General features: G+C 43.8%; 1 protein-coding gene across 4 annotated transcripts in view; it reads right to left on the bottom strand.

Moving 5' to 3' along the window:
- JADE3 (jade family PHD finger 3) overlaps positions 1–10,732 on the bottom strand; it is a 148,270-nt gene extending 137,538 nt beyond the window's left edge. Inside the window, exons 1-2 of one of the 4 annotated variants that reach the window (XM_081567097.1) lie at positions 10,682–10,732; positions 6,397–6,474 (exon numbers count right to left, since the gene is read on the bottom strand). The gene's annotated coding sequence lies outside the window, so the exon portion shown is untranslated. Of the gene's footprint in view, positions 1–6,396; positions 6,475–10,190; positions 10,330–10,681 lie in introns of those variants that run through there. The other 3 variants (XM_081567094.1, XM_081567096.1, XM_081567095.1) reach the window with 3 other exon arrangements.
- Positions 10,733–12,238: the final 1,506 nt, after the last annotated feature.

The following is a 12,238-nucleotide window of genomic DNA, read 5'->3' as shown; positions in this document are numbered from 1 at the left end:
AAACCAGCTACAGGGTTAGCAATGGTGGAATACTACTGGGAGGGCTATAAGAGATAGCTCTTGGGAAACAGCACAAAGGAAAAATCCAAAGCTAAGCAGGAGTCAAAAATAAGGTATCACTAGAAGAGTCAGAAATCTCTGGTACCCATAGCAAAAACAAACATGGAACATAGGCCAACTCCTGACTAGATTAATTTAAATCCCCACACTAAAGGCCTAGCAGAAGGAAACTTGTGTTCTCCTGCCCATGTTCAGCTTTCAGCATATTTATGAGGTATAATAAAAGGCAGGAAGATATTCCAAATGCCAAAACAATCATCAGATCCAGACTCAGTATGACACAGAAGTTGGGGCTATCAGAAATAAAATCTAAAAGAATTATGATTACTATGCTAAAGACTCTACTATGCTAAAGACTCTAAGACAATATGCAAGAGCAGATGGATAATTTCACCAAAGAGGTGTTAACTGTGATGAAGAATCAACTGGAAATGCTCAATAAAAAAACAGTAAAAACACACCATGCTCAACAGCAGAACTGACACAGACAAAGAAAGAATAAGTGAACATAAAGATCAAGTTTACTGATCAGGTCAATAAAAATAAAAATGAAAAGAGACAAAAGAGAAAAAAATAGAACACGGCATTCAAGAACTGTGGGGCAATATCAAACAGAATAACGTAATTGGAACCCCAGAAGGAAGAAAAAAGAGAGAACTGGGCACAATAATTATTTGAAGAAATAATGGCTGAGAACTTTCAAAATTAGTGACAGACAACAAACCACAGATACAAGAAGCTCAGAGAATACCAAGCAGCATAAATATGAAAAAAAAGAAAGCCACACCTAAGCAAATACAAAGTGATTGACGGGAACCAGAGGCAAAAGGACAAATTAACTATGGAGGAACAAGATAACAATTACAGCAGACTTATCAGAAACCATGCAAGCAAGGCAACAGTGGAGAGAGGAAAAAAGTGTCAACATTCCATGAAAATTCCACATTCCATGAAAATGTCCTTCAAAAGTGAGGGGAAAAAAGACATTTTCAAACAGAAACAAAATATTTACTGACAGTATATATGGCATAAAAGTTAATGTTAAAGGAAAATTCTTCAGGCAGGAAGATTATGAATAAGGTAGGTACTTGGATTAGCATAAAGAAATGAAAAGCACTGGGAAAGGAATAAATGAATGTAGAATATAATATCTTCTTTTCAAAATGTTTCAAAAATGAGGGACTTCCCTAGTGGTCCAGTGGCTCAGACTCCACACTGCCAATGCAGGGGGCCTGGGTTTGATCCCTGGTCAGGGAACTAGATCCCACATGCTGCAACTGAAGAATTCACACACTGCAACAAAGATCAAAGACTGTGCATGCCACAACCAGGACCTGGTACAACCAAATAAATTTTTTTTAATATTACTTAAAAAACTGTTTGAAAAGCCAATTTCCCAGATAACAACCAAGGGTCAATCTTTCAAACAGGCCTTCTAAAGATAGCAGCCTTAGGCCTGCTATATTAAATCTTTTCAGTGTGTGTGCATGCTAAGTCTCTTCAGTCATGTCCAACTCTTTGTGACCCCAAGGACTGTAGCCTGCCAGGCTCCTCTGTCCATGTGATTCTCCAGACAACACTGGAGTGGGTTGCCATGCCCTCCTCCTGGGGACCTTCCCGACCTAGGGACTGAACTCACATCTCTTCCATCTCTGCATTGGCAGGTGGGTTCTTTACCACTAGTACCACCTGGAAAGCCCTTTTCAGCACAAGAGGGTTAAAAAAAACCCTGCAGCTAACATCATACTTATTAGTGAGAGATGGAATACTTTCCAAGATTGGATCAAATTAAGGATGTCCTCCCTCACCACTGCAACTCTGATAAAGAAGACAAAATAACAGTATTCATATTACCTGATTTCAAGAATCCTATAAAGCTAGTGTAGTCAAGACAGTGTGGTAATGGAAAAGTGATAGACACACAGATCAATTCATCAGAATAGAGATCTCAGAAATAGACCACACAAGCATATTTTTGACAGAAGTACAAAATCAATTCAATGTAGAAACAGTCTTTCCAACAAATGGTTCTGGAACTACTGGACATCCATACACAAGAAGATGAACTTTGACATACACTCATTTTCATGGCTGGTGGGAATGCAAAATGAGAGAAACATTTTGGAAGATAGTTTGGCAGTTTCTTATAAAAACTCTGCAATCCCACTCCTAGGTATTTACCCAAGTGAACTGAAAACTTATGTCCACACAAAATATTTATTCAGATTTATTCATAATTGCCTGGAAGCAACCAAGCTGTGTCCTCAAACAGGTGAATGAACAAATTGTAGTACATCCATACAATGGAATGCAATTCAATGATAAAAAAGAACAAGTATTATTAGGTGAATCAAGTAAAAGAAGACCAAAAAAGGCTACATATTGCATCTATTCCACTTATATGACATTCTGGAAAAGGTAGGCCTATAGTTAAAAATTCAGAAGTATGCTATTCTGAGGCATTTCTAGGAAACAAAACTGGCTGGATATATTTTTTAACAAGGATAGTTCTGACCAGGTCAATGGAAGTTCATATCACCATAACCATACACCATTTCTTTTTAGATAAATGTCCTTAATTTTTAAAATTGGGTAATATATTCACATGGATTAAAATTCCAAAAGTATACATAAAAGTTTATGCAATGAAGTCTCCTTCCCTCCCTCTACCCCGGCCATGTGTGCCCCAAAGCTTAGTGTCTTGAATATCCTTCTAGGAATATTTTATGCTTATATAAGCAAAAATGCATGTATTACTGCCCCACTATTATACACAAATGGTAGTATACAATATACAGTGCTCTATTTCTTGCTTTATTTTTCATTTTGTACATCTTGAAGATCATGCAATATCAATGTAATATTCTACTGTATAAATCAAGCTTTGATTGATCCTTAGGCTATAACCACTCTTTTGCTATTATAAGCAACACTCCAAGTAATATGCAAACATTTGTTGAATTCATTTCTGCAAGTGTTTGCTGGGTCAAATGATATGTGCATTTATAATTTTGATGGCTATTTCCAAGTCACTGGCTTTTAAAGTATCAGGGATTTTTCATTTTTAATTTTTATCTTAAGAGGAAAAAAAGAAACTGAGATTCTATCATCAGGCAATTTTCTGGAGCTCTAAGATGTACAAAATAAGCCTTCTACTCAGTTTTCCCCACATGCTTACTAGGATCCAGTTGAATTTTCATGTAATATATTTCAGGCCACAAGCTGGTTGCAAAACCTATTTCAGGTATGTAAAAGGTGTTACTTCTAAAATCTTCACAAGCAAAGGCCAAAGGCTGATGCACCAAATTACTAATCACTGGCCACTAACTCTATAGCACAATGGTGGATTCTTCACTGCAACCACACAGAGATTTTAAAATTTTGACCAAATAAAACATACCTAAGAGAATTCTTTGTCCTTATTATAATGCCCAAATACGGATTTCTTCTCTTAAGTAAAACTGTAACTGACATAAAGGTTATGAAGAAAGGCTGCAAATGTTTCTCTCATCTTTCAGGTAGTGAAGGATTCCCAATTAACTATCTTTCTGCTTGACCTCAAAACCTAGTGCAGTCTAGCACATTACAGTTTTTGTGCTAAAGCTTGAACTGGAGGTTGAGAAGACCCAGGGGCTCCTTTGATAACAGCCATATAAGATCAGTGAGCAACCAAGCCACTCATGAGAATATATCTTGAGCCACACTGTCACCCTTTGGCTTCTTTCCAGAAAAACCATCACTCAGCTTCAAACTTGATAAAAGAGAGATGGCACAATCATATTATTTAGTCTCAAAAATACACTACATTTGGGACTTCTCTCGTGGTTCAGTGGTTAAGACTCTGTGCTTCTAATGCCAGGGGCACAGGTTTGATCCCTGGTTGGGGAACTAAGATCCCACAGTGCTGTTTGGTGTGGCAAAAAAAAAAAAAAAAAAAGAATACACTACATTTATAAGTAAGTGTTTAAAATGATTTATCAAAGGAAAAGAGATTATATTCATTAATAATTAATATGCATTACTGCAGTAATGGTCCCCAATTTTCTCACATCTCCTTGTGTCCACGCCTTGGAGGGTCCCCTCCCACAATGACTCTGGGCTTGGCCAAGGAACTTCTGTGGTTTGGTTGATGGGACAATATCAAATGTGACACAAGCAGACACTTGAGAAGTGCTTTTGCCTTGGTGCTTGCTCTCATCTGCTACTCTTTGTGCCTTTGAGACTACGATGTTAACAAGTCCAAACTAGCCAGCTGGATGAGGGACCACTTGGAGTGACGATGAGCCATCCCAGCTTAGGGCCTCCTAGACCAACCAGCCTGGCAACTACCATATGTATGAGCAAGGCCATCCTAGATCATGCAGTTGCCAGCTAACCACCCCCCCAAAAAAAAAAAGTTAACTGACATAGGCTACTCCAAAGTAAATATGTCTGTGGTCCAATACATATGGAAAGGGGAACAAAACACTGATCTTCCCCCATGAAGTTTACTCTGCACATAATAGTTCCAAACAGAAAAACCTGCAGTACCTGGATGAGAATAAATATATAAGTATCGAAAAAATTCCTGAGTCCTCCTGGATTCTCACAAATGCGCTGTCTGCCATCACAGATGGCACACAGTAAAACGCATGTGCACACACACACACAATACAAAAAATTTCCATTTAGTCATTGAAGCATCTTTATCATGATATATTTACACCAAAGTCTTATAGTCAACAGTTCCATTTCTAACACAAACTCAGGTTTCCAGGAATTACTTTTTCTTTCAATTCTACTTGTTTCCCCATTTGACAGGGCTTGGTGAAAGCTGAAAGAGCTCCCTCAATGCAGCCTAAAAAGCATCAGGTAATACGAACCCAATTAAACCTCCTTCTAGAAGCATTCCACAGGACCAGCTTCTTCCAGCATCACAGCAACTCTTTTTAGCCTTGTTAATGATGGGCAGGAAAAACTGTTTTAAGATCTACACATTTGGGCCAGAAACATTGCCTCTATTGGAACACTAAGTGGGACACTAAAAGGGAAATGACTCTCTTAAGCCACTTTTGTTTAGGCCTCAGGAGATGCCTTTCTGGATTCACACACACGCAGAAACACCTTCTAGCAGCCTCCAACACTCGTTGGAGTAAAACACAAGCTCCTTAACGAGGTCCCCTAAGACCCTGTCAATCTTCCCCTGCTTATCTCATCTCTTTCTCTAGGTCCTAGCCAAACCTCTTTGGATCCTTTCCACCTCTCTCCCACCTCAGTGCCCTTACAACACCTGCTGTTCCCTCTGCCAGGCAATCCCTTCTCTCTTTTACCCTGCTTTTTCCTGCTAAGCCTTCAGGATCCAAGGCACCATGCTGGTCTCCATCTCCCTCTCCAAAGCATTCTACCTCTTACTTGCTGTTTGACCTTAGGCAAGTTACCTTTGCTTCACCTCTTTGAGCCTCATATCTCAGAAAGATACCCTGTGATAACCACTTAGCACAACGCTTAGTATACAAGAAATAGTTAACAAATCATCACTGCTGTTATTGCTATTATCTCATAGTAATCTTCATTGCAATTTAGTACAATTAGTAATTAGATATTTATTTGTAGAAAAATAGAAACACCTCCTTGGATTTCACCTTAATACCTAATCCCTTTCATGCTATTCCCCCCATAATGTAATTCTGGAAGGGAAGATGAATGTTTATAGAGCAATTATTACCTGAAAAGTGTGTTTTGGCAGATGAAGAAACTGAGGCACAGTGAAGTTAAGTAACTAGTCAAAATCAAGTGATGGATTAAAATCCAAGTTGGCATGACCCTACAGCCTGTGCTGTATATGACACCAAAGGTTTCTCTAACTCATGAACCTTGTCAACTAAGAGCAGCAAGTATCAGAAAAAAATGAATCTTCACATTTACATACTTCCCAAACAACTCCCAGGTATTTAACTCTTCAAATCCTTAACCAGCCTGATGTTCCAATCAGCCGTGTAAATTCCTTCAGCAGAATACTCTTCCCCTTTATTGAGATGGTAGATTTCCTTACCTTTCCACTGGATGTTGAGCTTTCAAGGGGATGAATATCTTTCACTTCTTATACCCCTAGCAAACAGGTTTGCTAAATAAACTAAAATGTTGGAGAATATATAATACAAAGTTGGGGAGGGGTGGAATGAATTTTCATAACAATATTAAAGTTTGGCATAGCTAAAAACAAACTTGACAAAAATGACAACAAAAAGGGAGTTTATATTAACCACTTTTACAATTGATAATGATTTCTATATCTAGCACCAGAGATTCCATGTTATTTACAAATGTGTATTTTACAACTTTAGGTAGACCACTCACCAATACTCTGCTATACCCAGCAGCTGCACTCGAGCCACCCTCATGAGCGGATGCCTTTGACAAATATCTCAATGGTTACTTTCAAATGCGTCATAAAAGAAAACAGAAAGAGCAAATGATAAGCAAATGGGAGCAAACTGTTAGTAAATGGTAAGTTTGAGTAAAGGGAATACAGGAGTTCTTTGTACTATTTTTGCAACTTTTTTGTAATTATAATATTATATCAAAACAAAAAGTTCTGAAAATTTGAAATTAAAAAAAAAGATTTTCCCAGGAGATTGAACACACAAGGTACTGGCCATGCTGGTACCATATTACCTTGTCACCTGTTCCAAAAAACACACTCCAGAGTTGGGTTTCCTTGCCTAACAGCCAATATCAAAGGACAAAAAAACCCCATGGGCAACAGGGCTCAGCCACCACTTCTGGGTTGAGACAGAGATTATTCATTGCTTGAAGAGTACTAATGAACGCATAGGTATCTCCTATTGGACAAAGCTCCAGTACTATTCCCCACACCAGGAACCCTACTTTCTTCAGTCAGCTACCCTCTGAGTCCTTACTTTCCTTTCCCCAAGCTCAGTTATGGGGCCAGGCAAATTCTCCTCAGGACACTTTCTTGCTCACTGTTCCACCCACACAAGAGAAGCACAGAGACAGATCTGATGGTAAGAGCTTTGCTGCTATTGTCTATGGAGAGACCTACAGGGAGGAAGAAAAAATAACCCTGGGGGAGTCACAAAGATTCCAGAAAACAGAAAACTCAAAGCAGAAGTTACTTGGTCTGTAATGACCACTTGCTAGCATCCTTTTATTCATTCATCACTTCTACCTACTCGTCCTAGACTTTCCCCACTCCCCAAACCAGAATGCTTCAGCTTTCCTAGCCTCTGTAAGTGGGACAACAGGTAGAAATTTGTAAAACATTCAAGTATCCCCATATTAACCATTTCAGACACATGGGTGTCACCCAACACTCAACCCTCACCTATAAGGTGAGATAAATAAAGGTCATAGTAAGTCATCCCCTGATGAGATTTTCTTAATGTAAACCAGCATATGATCTCTACCTTCCTCAGTTCCTGTTTTGTGTAAGCTGTATGAGGAGGTAGATGCATTATGTCCTACACAATGTTCATCCTCTGTATCCCTGATCAAGGCTTATTAGAGCCCTCTGTAATGCCATGTCTTCAAAAACACCCAATGCCTTCTGCCTCTTGCCTCCCCCCAAATACTTGCTTAGTTCCAACCATACCTCAAAGTAGTATGCAGAAATAAGAAATGGCTTTGTGTAGCTTAGGGGAGAAATGGGTTGTTAGAGTTGGTGGAACACTAAGGAGGAAAAAGACAAGCATTACCAAAGGAGATCATATTCAACCTACAGCCTTCAACATCCTTTGTTCTTAAATAGTTTAACTTTCGCTAACCCATACAACTCAACTATGAGAGCCATGCACCATCATCTGTCCTGCTCCTGGGAACCTTATCTACAGGCCAGAAGGTGGGTCACAGGTGCCCCTCAGGCTGCTTCCAAGTCACTCCTGGTGGCCAGCTGATCACAAACACTTCAGGAAGGATCGGGAGGCCCTTCTTCACTCTCCCCTACCTGTGAATAAGATTCATCAACTCACAGCAACACAACTCAGAAAAGTGGGAGAACGAAAGTGTAGGTTCTAGAACCAGACCAGAACCCCTGAATATTTCAGAAATAACTGGACGAAGAATGCAAGAAACTTTGTCAAGGCACCAAGACTAGATTACAAGCACTTCTCTAGCAAACAAAACTAGAGAAGAGCACAGTTGAAGAAAAAGTGTCAGTGATGGTAGCTAACATTGAGAAGATCTCATGTAATTCTTTCACCCTTGGAGAGAGTTTTTACCCTCTCACAGTTCAAGTATTTAAATTTAGAGCTCACTTTAGATGAAAAAGAAAATGACATGTTATAAAGGTAGACAGAATGCCTGCCTTCTAAGTCAAGTCAGACTCTTTGCGACCCTATGGACTGTAGACCGCCAGGCTCCTCTTGTCCATGGGATTCTCCAGGCAAGAATACTGGAGTGGGTTGCCATGCCCTCCTCCAGGGGATCTTCCCGATGCAGGGAGCAAACCCAAGTCTCCTGCTTTAGCAGGTGGAATCCTTACTCCTAGGCTAAACAGAAGAGGGGAAAAAAAAAAAAAAAAACTACATCTATTTTCACTTATCCACATGATGCTATAAAAGCATGAGAACTACACTATTGAAGGGGTACGGAGGCCTAGGATCCACATTCCCATTGTTTACAGATGTTATGAAAGTATTAAATAAAAATACAATGCTTTGTTCAGGCCGACTCCTTTCACTCCTTCACCCCCAAGGCTGACAAGAAATGGCTGCAGGGAAGGTATTTAAGAGAACTACTCTGGGAAAGTGGATTCTGGGTTGCTTAAACTAAGCCAAGATGTTGTGCAACCAGTCTTTACCTAAATTATTTTCCATTACTTTGCCAGTTTAGAGAGAAGCAGACAGTTATCTTTATCAGAGAATGAGGTCGCCTTCCCCTCCAGGCCACTGGAATCACCATCAACACGGTTTTGATTTCTTACACAGTCAGGCGCGCGCGGCGGGGGGGGGGGGCGGGCGGCGGGGGGGGGGGCGGACACGGGGATCTTATCCTCAGCTTCACAGATCAACGGATCTCACATCAAAAACAACCCCACAAACATCTGAGAGCATGGATTTCCTTGCATCTCAGAAAGTCAGAAGAGCGGCCAAACAAGTTTCTTGCCAAATGCTTAGGAGCTGCATATGTCCCAGGGCTACACAATGATACCAACTTTTAAACATGCCTTCACATATCACCATTATGGTGCCACACTCGAGGTCCCTCCCCCGCTTTCCCCCCTCACAAATAATAAACGCAGGTTGGTTACCGCGTGCAGTTTAAAGCCGGACTTCACCAAAGCAGTAGCTCCGAAAAGCGTGAGGAAAAGATTGGAAGCAGGCTTTTTTTTTTTAATTGATATCCCCACGGCGTGGGGAATAAAACCAACTCAATCGCTGGAGAAAAGTTAACTTTGCCGTGCCCAGCGGTGGGAAAATTTTCCCATAAGATTCGGAAAGCCCTCTCTTTTTTTCCCACCCCCGCCCCCCGGACCGCCTGGCACTCGTCGGTCGCGGCGGCCCGGGACCCGCAGCTCTGGAACAATAACGCGAGAGGGAGGGAAAGTTCGTCAGCCCGCGGGACGCCGGGGCTCACCAACGGCGGGACCACGCCGCCGCCCGCACAGCCCGGCCCCCAGTCTCTGGGACTCGGTTCTTCCCGCCCCTCAACAGCGAAACAGTCAGGGTACGCCCCCGCTCCCCGGAGCATCCGGCCCCAGGCGGCCCGCTAAGCGGGTCCTCCCGCCGCGGGTCGGACCCCGGGAGCCCCGAGAGCAGGCAGTGAACCGGGAGGGAGGGGGCGCCAGGAGGGGGCACCGGAGGAAACGGCCGCAACAGTTATGGCGCTCAATTTCTGCCCGAGTGTAGCCGCAGCCGAACACGGCCGGCCGCCCCCACCACCCACGCCCACGGGCCGGCCACCCAGAGCTGCCCGGAGCCGGCCGTGGAGCCACCAGGCACTTTACCTCAGCCCACACACGCTCTCGGCCCCAAGGCTCTGGGGACGCTGGAGGCCACCGCCGTGTGGAGACGGACCGACCAGGAGCGCGGCGAGGTTGGGCTGGGACGTTGCGCTCCGTGGCGCCCGTTTCCACTCCCTGAGGCCGCCACTCCCGCTACCCACCCGGCGCGACGCCCCCCAAACCCGCTCACCCAGCGTCCAGCGTCAGCGGCGCCTACCTTGGCGCAGCGCGACCGCTGCTCCTTCCCGGCTCCACACTAGGGCCCGGCAACGTGCCGGGCGAGTCCGGTAGAGGTGGTAACCGCCCCCTGAACCGCTCGCTTTCTTCTCTCCCCTCCCTCGCACCTGCCCCCTAATCTCCTCCCTTACCCCCCGCCCTCCGCCCCGCCGCCGGATCCGCCGGGGCCGGCCCCCGCGCCTCAGCTCCCGCCCTCGGCCCTCGCCCGCCCGCCCGGCCCGTCAGGCCTCAGCGCTGGGCAGGCGGTTGGGCGGCGGCGGCAGCGAAGGAGGCGGCGGCGGCAGCGGCTGAAGCGGCGCGGAACACTATTGTATTCCTGACACTGTGCGCTCCCACGCTCCGCCTCTTCCCCTTCCTTCCTTCTCCACCGTCTCCCCAACCTCCGCGTTCCACTCCAACCGCCCCCCCCCACCCGCAGCCAACCGCCGGCCGCGCTCGCCTTACCCGTCTCTGGCTCCGTGATGTCCGACCGCCTCGACCGCCGCGCGCTCTTCTGGCGGGCCGGGCACAGTTTGCCACCGCCGCGCGCCTCGAGGCTCCGCCCACTTAGGGCTCCCGCACGCGCCGCGCGGGGCTCCAGGTGGGTTCCTCTCAGCTCCTGCTGGGTGCGCTGCAGCCTGGAGGCGCCTCAGCACTTCTGAGGGCCGGAGACGCCGACGACGGGGAGGTGCCTGGGTTGTGTGGAAATACTACCTAACCTTTTCATGGCCCCTTTCAACTCTGAAGTTCTATAAGTGGACCCTCCTGTATGCAACTCGTCGGTCACTATTGATTTAAGCCATTTGCGCTTGACTTACACCTATAATAATATTCAAGCCGAAGTGGCTATTCACAGAATAAATTTATTCAGTTGCAGGCACAAGTGGTTTATGAGGTGTGGCTTTTTGATGAGTCAACTTGGTTAGGGTACAGCCCCCAGTTATTCAGTCAAACACTAACCAAGGTGTTGCTGTGAAGGTATTTTTGTGTAATTAAAGCTCCTGATCAGTTGACATAAAGTGAGGGAGATTATCCTGGATAATCTGATGGGCCTGGTCATTCCTTTCTGATTGCGTGCCCTATAGATTTTGGATTTGCTTAGCCTGCCCCACATTTGTAAGCCAATGTCTTCTAATCAATGAATGAATAAAAGTGTGAGTGTGTGTGCATCTTTGTGTGTCTATCTCTGGTGGAAAACTGACTCATACAGATGTTTAAGCAGCAAACTCTTTACCGTGGACTCATAATTGTCATTTTCATTCACATTTCTAGGCTAAACAAAAATGTGGGCTCTTTTTGTATTTTGTCTGTTTTCAATATTAAAGATGTAGTTCTATTCCGTAATGTGCAAATATGTGAATTCTAAAATATTCTTGGTCCTTCAGACTTACCTCATTTATTTATTATCCTCCTTTTATTTACCTCAATATTGCTGGACTGTGCTATGCTTAGTCACTCAGTCGTGTCCGACTTTTTGCGACCCCATGAACTGTAGCACACCAAGCTCCTCTGTCCATAGGGATTCTCCAGGCAAGAATACTGGAGTGGTTTGCCATGCCCTCCTCCCGGAATCTTCCCAACTCACTGATCGGACCCAGGTCTCCTACATTGTTGGCAGATTCTTTACCAGCTGAGCTACCAAGGAAGCCCTACCTCAATATTATACTTAACTTATTTTGAAATAATTATAGATTCACAGGGTCTGTAAAAAACAAAAAAGTATTACAGAACAGTCTCAAGTACTCTTCACTCAATTTTCCCCAACGGTAATATCTTACATAACCAAGATATTGACATTGGTACAAGCCACTGTCCTTATTCAGATTTCACCAGTTTTAAATGCACTCATTTCTGTGTCTGTGTGTATAGAACTGTGCAATTTTATCACATGTGAATGGAATCATACATTTTGAAACTGGCTTTTCTTCACTCAGCATCTTTTCCTTGTTATTCATCCAAGTAGTTGCACATATCAACAGATCATTCCTTTTTATTGCTGAGTGGTAGTATTGCTATGGATGT

This window comes from Giraffa tippelskirchi, chromosome X (genome assembly GCF_054371585.1).
Source record: "Giraffa tippelskirchi isolate mGirTip1 chromosome X, T2T-mGirTip1v1.2.pri, whole genome shotgun sequence".
Lineage (NCBI taxonomy): Eukaryota > Metazoa > Chordata > Mammalia > Artiodactyla > Giraffidae > Giraffa > Giraffa tippelskirchi.
This window is presented reverse-complemented; position numbering and strand designations above follow the sequence as displayed.